The sequence below is a fragment of the Papaver somniferum genome, unplaced genomic scaffold (genome assembly GCF_003573695.1).
Source record: "Papaver somniferum cultivar HN1 unplaced genomic scaffold, ASM357369v1 unplaced-scaffold_79, whole genome shotgun sequence".
NCBI lineage: Eukaryota > Viridiplantae > Streptophyta > Magnoliopsida > Ranunculales > Papaveraceae > Papaver > Papaver somniferum.
Genome location: NW_020650859.1, coordinates 1,852,500 through 1,864,140, shown reverse-complemented (window position 1 = coordinate 1,864,140; position 11,641 = coordinate 1,852,500). Strand labels below are relative to the sequence as shown.

The window sequence follows — 11,641 nt, the reverse complement described above, 5'->3', positions numbered from 1 at the left end:
TTTAATGTTTGAGAAATACCTTAAGTATAGTTGTGGATTATATTTTCTTAGCACTTTCAAATGTATGAATATATTCTGAAGCATGCAAACTTAGTAGATGCTGCATTCATAAAACAATAGGACAGGAACATCTTTACATTTTCAGCACAAATAATAACTCAATTAACTTAGCCCTGTGCGTACTGGAAAGTAAAAATAATACTAGTCCCTAAACGGAGTAATTGAAAATAAATTAAGTTGGAGGATTTGATAAAAATTATATACAATTTTGATAACAGCCAACAGTTGTCGTTTATCCCAGAAAAAGCCATCTCTATTATATGGAAGGCAACACTACGTCCCTTTGAATGTTGACGGTCCCCAACCTAGGGTACACACTATTGATAGCAGCCAACTGCTAACTTTGAAGATCTCCCAATAAGCTAAATGGATGATATCTTGTCCAGGATCTCCCACTTAGCTTCCAAGAATCCTTGTTGGAGTAGACAAAGTAAAAATAATATTAGTCCTTAAATGGAGTAGATGAAAAATAAACTAAGTTCTAAGATTTGATAAAGATTATATACACTTTTGATAGCAGCCAACTGTTGTCATTTATATCCAAAAGAATGCCATCTCTATTATGGATGGAAATAATACTTCCCCGTGAATGCTAATGGCCACCAACTAGTAGGGTACCTACTTTAACATGTATTTCTTCTTTTCCCATCTATAAATAGGGCTTCAAATATCACATAATTTTCTCATCCTTATCTACTCCGGTGCATACATTATCTTGCTACTAGCTAAGTTGAAAGAGCGAGTGTGTCTAAAATATGGCTACAAAAATGCAAAGGTTTTCATTTTCTTGGGTCTAGTTCTTGTCTTCCTTCTGATGTCTTCCAAGGTTTCAGCTGTTAAGGACTTGGCTGAGAAAAAAAGGTGAGCTTTAGTTTTCTTCTTTTCTTAAAGTATAAATATTGTCTTTTCGTTTTGATAGACGGTCACTAGGCTACATCCAAACCGCTTCATATATGAGTTTATTTGGCAATTACTAGATTCGAACTCCTACGTTCCCAGTAAAAAGAGCATAAAAACCATCAAACATTGTCCATTAGTAGCATACGTTTTTTTAAAAAAAATTCTATTCATTTATTTATTTTAGTTTTTGAAATTGTTTAATCCTTTGTTTATTTTCTTATACTTTATATATGGACATTTTTAGTTGAATAATCCCAAAATTAGAATTCCTGGGTACATAAGACGAGCAAAATATGCTTGTCGCTCAAATAATCAATTACTCAAAATATACTGTTCTTATATCCTTCTGTGGTTATTTTGCCCAAACTGTTATAAATTATTTATACTAAGCTGACCAAAATATCTTTTATCTCTATCTTTTTCTCCGATCTGGGTTTTCCGCCATGTTCTGTGTAGTCAGAAGATAATCATCTTGTTACGATTCTAACTGGGCAATCTTAGGATTTGGTTTTCTAGGTCTTGCTCTGATTTATGATGTTTCTTGTGTCGTTGTATCCATTTTTTGAATTGAAAACGAAAACTATATTGCTATGGGTTGAAATTAAATTGGTAGGATTAGTTGTTTAACTATGCAAAGCACAGACGAGTTACTATTTATAATCGTGTATGTATGCCCTCTCAATCATTTTTCCATTTCCTTCGATTTTGGGTTATGGCCAATTCGGTTTTGGTTCATCTTTTTTATAAAGCTGTCTTTCTTATCTTATGTTCATGTGTACTGTGAATCTCTATATTGAAAGACATTCTCCCAAACCCAAGACTTGGAGGGTTTGATTCAGCGTCCGTGAACTTACACAGTAGGTAAGGAATTTAAGTAACCTTCACTGATTCACGCAGTATACAGTTCTAGTATGCACGGTCCTCAAATGATTAAGAGAGCATATCTTGTTATCACTAATGTTAATTTTGTGAAAGAAATTAAGCCGAATTGAATAGGATAGAAGGGTTTGTGATTAACTTCATGTTCTGCAGGGAAGGATTTGATATGTGGTCGTGAATATGCAACTATTACATAACTAACATCAGTATGCAGGTTGCACATCAGTTGTTTGCAAAAATGCCTAACCAAATTTATGTTTTCTCACTCATTTTTCCAAATTTATGTTTATGGTGAATATGTAGATGTTAATCCCTGTAGGATTAAGTGAATGAGCTATTGATACGAGTATAAGAAGAGAATAAGGTAGTGAAACAGTAGAATTTTTACAGCCTTGTATATAAGGTACTCTAATTTGGTAAGGGAAGATACGTTTGTTTGTAATTTGTGTATATACTTTATCCCTATTTTGATCTGCTACTCTAATTTTTCTGGCACTCCGAGAAGAGCTTCAAGGAGCCGAAGAAATGGTTCTCCAAGATGTTATCTCAGTCCCTTAGTATCCCCCTCTAATGACAGAAATCCAAAAGTCTAAGGGGAATTGATGGTGGTGATACTATTGGTGATTTTTGATGGTGATGTTGGACCTTGTTATACTGTTGATCCTCAACCGTAGCTAATAATAACATTACATGTCACCATATGTTGGGTTTACTAACATAAGCCTAGATTTGTCCACCAAATGCACAAAATGCACCTGAGTGCATAATGTATACCCTGACTGGAAAATAGGTTTTGTCCTAAATGCACCTGAGTGCATGACGTATATTTTTTTTGAATTTTTTGTTGTTCCTCTTATTTTTATTTTGGTTGATGTTTTAATAGTGAATATAATTGGTAATGGTGCTGGATTTATTGTTGGAGATCATGAATTAGTGATTTTGGTTGTGTGTAATATATTGCAGACTATTAGTAGGATACACCTAGATATATCCATGAAATACACAAGATGCACCTGAGTGCATAAAGTATATACTGGCAGGACATGAGGTTTTGGTCGAGTTGAACCTGAGTGCATAATGTATATGCATATATTCTATGTTTTGATCAGGTTGCACCTGGGTGCATAATCCATATTTTTATATGAAATAAATTTTGGTCAAGTTGCGTCTGGAAGCATAATGCATATCTTTTTAGTAAATAAATTTTGACCAGGTGCACCTGGGTGCATAATGTATAATCGACCCGGTTTTAATTTTTTTATTTATTTTTTTCTAATTTCATATCAACAATGCATCTTGTTTTCTGGAAATTTTTGATGCCTTTCCAAAAATATAAATTTTATTAAAATCCGATTTATATTTCGGAAATTAAAACCTTTCTCGCGGTTAATTTTAAATTGGAGAGAAATTATATAAGAGAGAGAAAAGAATATGATAAAAAATAAAATTTAAAATAAAGGGTATATATGACTAAATTTTTTCATATCTTTTTTACCCATACCTATATTTTACAAGTCCATTATTCCCGCATTTTATGGATTTTGGTCATATGACCCATTATCGGCTATATATGTTTGTGTAAGATGTTTTATTCAGCAATAGGGGTGGAGACCATCGAGAAAAATGGGGTAACAGACTCCAAAAAAGAAATAAGCGCCGTCCAATGTCCAGGTAAAGGTTGTAGTAAACAAAACTCAGCTAAGTTCGTTAAGATATGCCTACAATGTTGCCCCTGAATTAGTTGCTCAAACATGGCATGTCCGAAATACTTCTTCAACTATCAGTCCTGCGAAAAATCCTTAAGAATTAGAAGTGGCTAATAGTTTTTTTTTTTTATTATTATATTTCTGAGAGGCTTGTTATCATTGTCTACAAAAGCTCATCTATTTTATTTAAAGTGGTTCTACGTTGACACCCATTGCGGGTTCAAGAAAATCCCGGAAGACAATTCTGTGACACCGAATTTGTATCTTAAGGGATATCTAGAATTATTGTTTTATTTATGCAATAAAATGTACCGGATAAGTAAAAATTTGATTATCCTTTCCGGGTCAGTGTATTAATAAAAGTTTGTATAGGTAATTATGAGGGTGCAATAATGATATTTTGTTAATACACCTTAATGTTACTTCTTTTGAATTTCATAATTATGATATTTTTTCCATTTGGTTTTTAGCTGTGTATAACCAAAAATGACTCGTGCAGTGATATGGTTTTATTTTTTATAGGAGAAATTAACAATAATTTTAAATAAACGCACAAAAAAACTAAACTGAAACCGATACCTCACATATGGGGACCCATCCTTTGAGGATTAGTAGTGGGTCACTTTTTGGCCCCAATATCTTAATAAATGTGAAAGAGTGGTTTTCATGTGGGTTTTTACCATGGTTTCATAAAAAAATTGAGAAACTAAAACTTTCTCATTAAAGGCCTTGACAAAATAAGTTCTCACGTTGAACAAAAATGAAACCTTCGCTTTGTATTTGTCAAAATAAATCTTTTCTAATATAGGAGATATGGTGGGGACATTTGACATAACTTTATCGGTCGGGATATTAAAAATTAGGTTACACTTTGTTTACATTAAGTATTTAACCGTTCGTTAATAAAAACGTCAACAAAAAAGAAAGTGAACAACACTTCCGTAAGAATTTTAACCTAATTAATATATATTTACACCAAATATTTAACCGTACGTTAATAACACTGTCTAAGGTAGATAATACTTCCGCCAAACCGCGGAAAATTTTTCCAATACAAAATTTTGCTTAAAAAAATCTCAATATAATATTTAAGTCTAAATTCAATTAGGAAGTCGATTACTTATTAGAACTTTTCTTTTTTTAAATTAATATATAAACGCTCACATATTTCACACATATTTTCGGGTCCGGATCCTCTTTGCCCAACAAAGGATGTGCCCAATATGGCAAACCAATGGCTTGAAGACACACGTCTTTCCTTTTTTGTACCAATTAATTCAACCATATTTTCCTTTTTTTAGTTTCTATTAATTAGGTAAAGGTAGTTATAAAGATTCTGATTTCATAACAATTCTATGTTAATCCAATTTTGATCAAAGATTATTTCTTTGCTAGTTTTAGTAAGCATTGGGTTCGCATTTTTGTTTGTGACATGATACCATGAACTTGAAGCAACAAATTAATGTTTAAAACAGTAACATAAAAAAGGAAAGATACATCGTAATAATAACAATACCATCAACTAATGGCAGCACCGATAGAGAATCACTTCCTTCTCTCTTTGATTTAATTTTCTTCGACTTTCTTGACAATTTGCTTGGCTTAAAAATTGTTGCCCATGGATATCTATCTCTAAGAACAAGAGCAAATGCTGCACCGAAGGCTACCAGTATGCTGGCCATTGAGATGAACAGTGTTGCAAGATTAATTATCAGTTTTTGCGGCAAGGATTTTAGCATTATTAATTGCAGTACACTACTGATGAAATAGAATTATTATGAAATCAGAATCTTTAAAAATAATTGGATAAAGCAATTTGATTTACCTTTCCTAAAAAAATAAAAAAGGAAAATATGGAAGATTTAATAGGTACGTAAAGGATGACACGTGTCTCCAACCTATTGGTTTGGCACATTTGGCAAATGCTCTGTTGGGCACAAAGGATCCGACCCTATATTTTCTGCGAAAATAAAGGGAATAAATAAATAATTTCTTATATTTTCTCCACCTATTTAATGCATTCGTCCCGTCCCATCATACTAAATCAAAATACATAGTCACGTGACGGGGAGAATCCGCGCACACCAAATTAAAAATGAAGAGAAGAAAAATGTCCAATGCGTAGCATGGAAACAAATCTAGTAGGTTATTAGGAATGTGCATCTTTACAAGAGGCAAATACAAAAACTTGCAAGTAAGCTGCATGCAAACTCAAAACACAATTCCTTATGAACCTTCATGCACAATTTCGCACATTTAAATAATTTGCATTTCAATGAGTGAACCTGGCGTGGATTTAAATAATTTGCATTACAATGAGTGAACCTGGCGTGAGTCGAACACGTATTTTCTGCCTTGACGTCAGACGTGCTACCATTGCACCCCAGATTCAATAGTATTCAAACACATATGGTTTAAAGACATATACGATTATCTTCCAAGTTTGTCAACTCCAGACACATTTAATCACTCAAAACAGACACAAGCAAGCACAAAAAAATCCATGGAACACACAATTTCATGATACCCTTACGAAAAAGTGATTTGAAGTTTAGTCGCTCGAGTGACACAGTGAGTCAGAAAAGGGATTGAAAAATTGTGTGGGAGAAAAAACTGAAACATAACAGTCATCAGCAAGTTTTCCTTCCGTAATCCAATCTCCTCAGTTGGTTCAACATAACAAAAACCATGTGGATTCAACATACACTAAATATTTCTTGTATACTAGTCAAGAAGTCAATGTTGCTTGGCATTAAAGAAACTCAGTGTATCAAACATCAAGTAACAAGTCACAAGCTAGCACAAAAAAGTGAATTGAAAAAAATTACAAAAAATTTGGACTAGGCTGTATGTCTCAGAGCAACTGCAATGGTGCGATCAAATCCAAAGATCAAGGAGTAAAAAAAGAGCGATTAAATTTTGGTTTAGTCCGTTGTGTGGCGCAGTGGTAGAAGACTAAATTTGGTGGAGCGTAGTTATAAATTCCGCCCGATGAAACGAGATCGATTATAAAAAAAAAGAATTATGGGGAGTAACTATTAGTTACGGCCCATTCAAAACAAATTAAAAAAAAAAAAAATTTATGGGGCGTAATAGTTACGCCCCATTCAAAACAGATTATATATATAAAAAAAAAGTGGGGCGTAGTCGTCGGGCGTAGTCGTAAATTACGCCCAATCAAAACCAAACTATCGACCTAATATAGTCTGGTATTTGGTTATAGTCTGGTATTTGATCGATACTCCGTTCCGTAGCGTCTGGTTTTTCGACCAAACTTTTAGTTATAATCGATGACTGTGGTTAGTCTCGGCACCAACAACTTCCACCACATACTAAGAGTATAAAAAGGATTTGCAGTTTAGTCACTCACGTGACTGTGATCATGCTTCATATCCACTCTGAAACACCATAGTTTGTTGATTAAGCTGGATATATGACATGAGTGGTAATACAATGAATGTAATGTAAGGGTCTGGCTAGCACAAAAAATATTAATTAAACAAGCACCTAAAGCACCATTTCAGATATGTAACGGAAGCATTCAGAGCAGCAAGTGGGGAAGTCCTGCTTTAAAGAAATAATAAGCATCATCAGTACTTGTCTGTATCTTAACATGCTACCAACAGCATGTAGGGTTTGTGTTGTTAGTGAAGCATCAAAACATATAATGCATACAGGATCTAAGAGCAACTGTAATGGTGCGATCAAACCCAAAAATCAAAGAGTAAAAAAAACGATTAAATTTGGGTTTAGTTCGTTGTGTGATGCAGTGGTAGAAGACTAAATTTGGTGGAGCGGAGGTATAAAATCCGCCCGATAAAACGAGATCGAAAAAAAATAATTTATGGGGCGAAGCTATAAAATCCGCCCCACTCAAAACTTATTATTAAAAGAAAAAGGGACGTCGTCTTAAATTATGCCTGATGTCGGGCGTAGTCTTAAATTACGTCCGACTAAAACCAAACTATCGACCGAATATAGTCTGGTTTTTGGTTATAGTCTGGTATTTGATCGATACTCCTCTCCGTAGTGTCTGGATTTTCGACCAAATTTTTGGTTATAATCGATGACTGTGGTTGCTCTAAGATCTTATATTTATAATGAACGATATGAGTTACCAAAATAAAATTAGTTAGAAATCTTATTGTTAGAAAAACTTAGATTTGGTGTAGTGTGTAGGAAACTCAGTATACTGTTTCCTGGATTAAGAAAGCAGTTCAAGGATTTTACAGTAAAGAGTTCATCCTTAGATAATCCTCATGTCCGCGTGTCAGTACTACCATCAGTGTTTGCAGGATTCTCTCCTATCACTTGTGGGAGTTCAGCAAACTGTTCAAATCAAGTACTGTACTCCAACTTGAATACAGTCGCATAAATTTTCCATCTTCTTACGAACCAGTTTAAAAATAAAAGGAAATAACTCTTTAGAGGCTTAGGCCTACTCCTATTATAGTAGGACTTAATTCACAAGCATAGGTGGCGCAATCCTAAGGGGTGGCGTACCAAAAGAATGATCAAGACAAAGTGTAGGATCACCCTTTATTCTCGACTCAGTAAACGATAAATCTATCACCACACGAGAAACCAACACGTGTTGATCCTGAGGTCGGATTTGGTGGCGTGGCGTGCATCGGGAAGAAAGGCATTAAATGCACTGACAGAGCGCGCGTGGGGGCAGAAGAGTCAAGTCATAATGCACCCCGGCGCAGAGGATAGCAGGTTCGGGTCAGAGTGGACAGTTGGTATCAGATCAGGCATATCGGAGCCTTCTCTTTTGGATGAAACAATGATCGGAGATAATGTGACCAAGAGAGAATATATCGAGAGGTACACTCTTCGGGCGATTAGGAGATCGGGTATCAAGTATAGGGAAATGGTACTAATATTCGTCCGATAAGACAACTAAAATTGAAAGAATAAGACCGACAATGTAACCTGGTTGTATACGAACCTCATCCTATAAATATACACCAATGAGTTGAGATAAGTGGAGGTCATTGTAAGCAGTGAAGTGAGGAGAGATACTAATCATTGTGGAAAGCCATCACTTTTGTAACTTTGAGAGAATTAATAATATCACCCTTGGTAATCATGCCAAATCATGTATATCTTATGTTCATGTGTCTCTTTACTTATTTGATCTTAAAATTAATTCATATCAAATATTAGATGTAGGATTTATTACTTCTTAAAACTACATTCTGGGGCGACTAAGGGGACCAAGTAATATCCTTGGATACCTTGAGGGTTATTAAAAGAGTAGCTTCTTAAGATCCTAACCATCATTGATGATAGTTGAACCTAAAGATGAACTCTTGTAGTTAGTCATTATAGTGTTTTCGCTAAAGATTTCTATTTCATAGCGATAAAGGTTTTCAAAGCTATTTGATTTTGGCTGTTAAACTCGATTTAAATAATGAAAGATGAGGTGTGAAAAGTTTTCTCAAATTGTGCGAGTTGTTAGAAAGATAGGGGTGCACGTACCCTACCCATATCCGCCAACCCTACCCTACCCGCCAGTTTTTTAACCGTATCCTATCCTATCCACTATTTGGCGGGTAGGGTGGCGGGTAAAGATTTTCTTAACCGCCAGTAAACGGGTAGGGTGGCGGGTATAGACCATATCCTACCCACCCTACCTAGAAGTGCACACTACTCCTACCCGCCAACCCTACCCTACCCGCCAGTTTTTTAACCGTATCCTACCCTATCCATTATTTGGCGGGTAGGGTGGCGGGTAAAGATTTTCTTAACCGCCGGTAAACGGGTAGGGTGGCGGGTATAGGCTATATCCTACCCACCCTACCCGTTGTGCAGCCCTATAGAAAGACTATCAAAGTTCCTAAATGAACATCTATGATGTTTCAGCGATGCTAGTAGAAACTTCAACTCTCCAAAGAAACGAAAAACCAAATATGATTTGTGCTTTGAAAAACCAAGAGATCAGTTATATTTTGAAAGCGCCATCGTCGGACTTTACTATCGTCTTCCCAGGCTCGGCCCAACTACGATGAGTCGGAGCTCAAGAGACAGCAGTTTCGATATACACTTGACACATTAGCGTAAATATCATTTTATTGTTAAGTAAGAATAAATCATGAGTCGAACGGAAAGCTAAAAGTTCCAAGGTAAGATTATCCTTGTTGAACTCGAAGAGAAAACCATTAGAGGGGCGATTTTACGTCTTACTAATCTAGTGCCCTCAACCGTTTTAATTTTCTTCTTCAAACCTTGATTGAGAAAGTTGTTGTGCTTGTTTTGGAACAAAATTATTTTTCTGATCACCGGTACAGATGAATTTAGTACCCGAAAAAGGATATGTTAAGACAAACAATGAGTAATGTTGGAAGAAAGTACGAATAGTGACTAATCATTAGCTTATAAAATAATAGTCTTTTAAAGTCAAACAAACAGATTTGCTGAGATCATCATGATGGAAATAAAAGAATCTTACTTGTAGAGAAGGGTTGTCAGATGAAAAGCTTTTATTTTGCATTATGCTCAAAATTTTTAGAAAAAAGTTCAAAGTGAGGTGTTGCTTGTTTCATGATATAGGTAAAATCGTCGGAGTGAATAGCAGACTAAGCCCGATGACAAGTGCTTCGGGAACAGTAGCAGGAATGAGCATGCATGAAGAAATCACTGATTAGCGATAAGAGAGTAGTCATAGGCAACAACCCGAGGCAATCTCAACACCTGCAACCGGAATGAAAACAGTAGATGAAGAGGTTAACTTAGGACACGATGATGAAATCACTCTCCTGGGACGTATTGAGCCAAATCAGAGGACACCGGAGAACATGATAGATGGGTTGACGAGATCCGACATTGTGGACGGCAAGAAATTGTTATTGGCACAATAAAAAATGCGACCTGAAAGATTACACGCAGAACATCAGGTAGCTGTAGACCGAGAAGAGGAACGACTTCGACAGATCCGATTGAGAAAGAGCAATGCAACACGAGAAACACATGCAGCACAAACGGCACCCGCGGCACCAGGAAACCACTCCCATGATCCATCTAGCCATGAGAGCACGGACCCGACTCTGATAAAAATCTTGGCGAATCAAAGGAGAGAAGACGAATTCACGAGAGAGCTGCAGTGCAGGAACTTGACACTCGAGCAGGAGAACCTTCGGCTTCGAAATGAAAAGGAGAGATCGCGAGGGTCATCTAGTCAAGGAGAGTCAAGTGATCACAGCTTAAGCCAACAAGAGCACCGTACTGACCCGCCTCAGCAACGAAGGCATGTGCCCGAACCAGCTCACGGCCCTAGGATGGGATATGGACCTCCCGATGACTGCACATCCGAGGATGAACTCCCTCGACAAAATAGGAGACCCGACACAGCAATTGAAGCCAAGCTCCGACAACTAGAGGAAATGGTTAAAAAACTAACAGGAGATGGAGAAGATGATAAATTGGCGGAAGTCATCAATGAAGCAGAAAATACCCCTTTCACCAGAGAATTAGAACAAGCGTCATTCCCTCCCAGGTGCACTCTCCCAATTTTTACATCTTGGTTCGCTGGGACAGGAGACGCCGTAGAGAATGTCAAGATGTATATGATTCCACTACTTCAATGGAAAAGAAATGATATTGTTATGTGCAAGTTCTTCCCGGAAAGCCTAGAAGATGAAGCTAAGAACTTGTTCTACACCCTTGAGATCCTTAACAGACAGACGGAGAAAATTGTGTACTGAAATTGGGAATGTACCAGTTGATCAACAAATATTTGGGTTCGAGTCTCACTAGTGGGAAATGGGTGTTTTACCACCCACATCAGAGACCCTCACTGACGGTAGTCAGACTGTTGACCAAAGAAAGCCGTCTCTGATATAATAAAAAATATCCAATCTCTTAGAAACAGTCTCTGAATATTTACTATTTTACCCTCATTCAGAGATCGATTCCGCTACCCACGATTAGTGATGTATCTGTAGTCAGATGAACGGCTGAAAAATGTTTGAAATTTGAGCCATCGATCTAGATGAATGGACAGCTTGATCGTGACTTCGTTATTATCGATGTATCTGTACTCATCTCTATCTCCTTATCCATTATCTTTATTCTCCCATACCTCTTTCACTAAC

General features: G+C 36.3%; 1 long non-coding RNA gene across 1 annotated transcript; it reads left to right on the top strand.

The window, feature by feature from the left end:
- The first annotated feature begins 780 nt into the window (after positions 1 to 780).
- LOC113344746 lies at positions 781 to 2,688 on the top strand. The gene is made up of 2 exons (XR_003357910.1): positions 781 to 921; positions 2,345 to 2,688. It is a non-coding gene; the product is annotated as an uncharacterized LOC113344746 (long non-coding RNA).
- Positions 2,689 to 11,641: the final 8,953 nt, after the last annotated feature.